This window comes from Enhydra lutris, unplaced genomic scaffold (assembly GCF_002288905.1).
Source record: "Enhydra lutris kenyoni isolate GAN:26980312 unplaced genomic scaffold, ASM228890v2 scaffoldscaffold50, whole genome shotgun sequence".
Taxonomy (NCBI): Eukaryota; Metazoa; Chordata; class Mammalia; order Carnivora; family Mustelidae; genus Enhydra; species Enhydra lutris.
The window spans coordinates 15,840,797-15,841,751 of record NW_019154134.1 but is presented as its reverse complement, the minus strand read 5'-3'; positions in this window follow the sequence as shown (position 1 = coordinate 15,841,751).

The following is a 955-nucleotide window of genomic DNA, read 5'->3' as shown; positions in this document are numbered from 1 at the left end:
CAGAATAAATTATTCTGAACACATACTGTTTAACAGTTTAAAATTTTAAGGTGGTCAATCTTAAACACTATCACTAAAAATGAGATAGTTTTGGTTCTGATGGTTTGTTGCATAATATTTAAATAATGTCAGTTATGAGTATGGGCCTTGACTATAAATTACTCAACAATATGTAAACTAAAAATGTCTTCTTCATTTCCTCAGAAGATTTAATTTTCCACTCAAATTTTAAAACCTTATCAATGCCAACCAAAACAAAAATTCTAATAGAGTTCTAACTTCATTTTAGTTCTCCAATATTTTATTTATTTATTTATTTTAAAAAGATTTTATTTATTTATTTGACAGAGATCACAAGTAGGCAGAGGCAGGCAGAGAGAGAGGAAGGGAAGCAGGCTCCCTGCTGAGCAGAGAGCCTGATGTGGGGCTTGATCCCAGGACCCTGGAACCATGACCTGAGCCGAAGGCAGAGGCTTTAACCCACTGAGCCACCCAGGCGCCCCTAGTTTTCCAATATTTTAGAAGAAAATTATGGGTATTTAATTAAAGTGCAAAACATTTTGCTATTAATTTTTTGTTATATAATCTATCATGTTATCTTCCTTGTTAACTAACTTTCTTACTCAACTACACGTGTTATAAGAACAATAAAAAAAAATTTTTTTTTAACTAACTAGAGGAGAATAAAACACTAGTGCATGTAATACTTGGTACATTTGTAATATATCAACATAATGCGTAGATAGTTAACTTAAGGTTCAATCACTAATCAATCGTTTTTTGTGGCTAATTTCCTTTTCCAAAATTATCTCTGTGTATCTGATGAGAGATAAAGTAGTTGAAAATGTCACCATTATATTTATTTTATGTATTCCTTATTAAAAATAGAATGTGACTGAAAAATTGTCTGAAATTTAAAAAGTGTGCCAAAATCAGCATTTTAAAATAAACTATG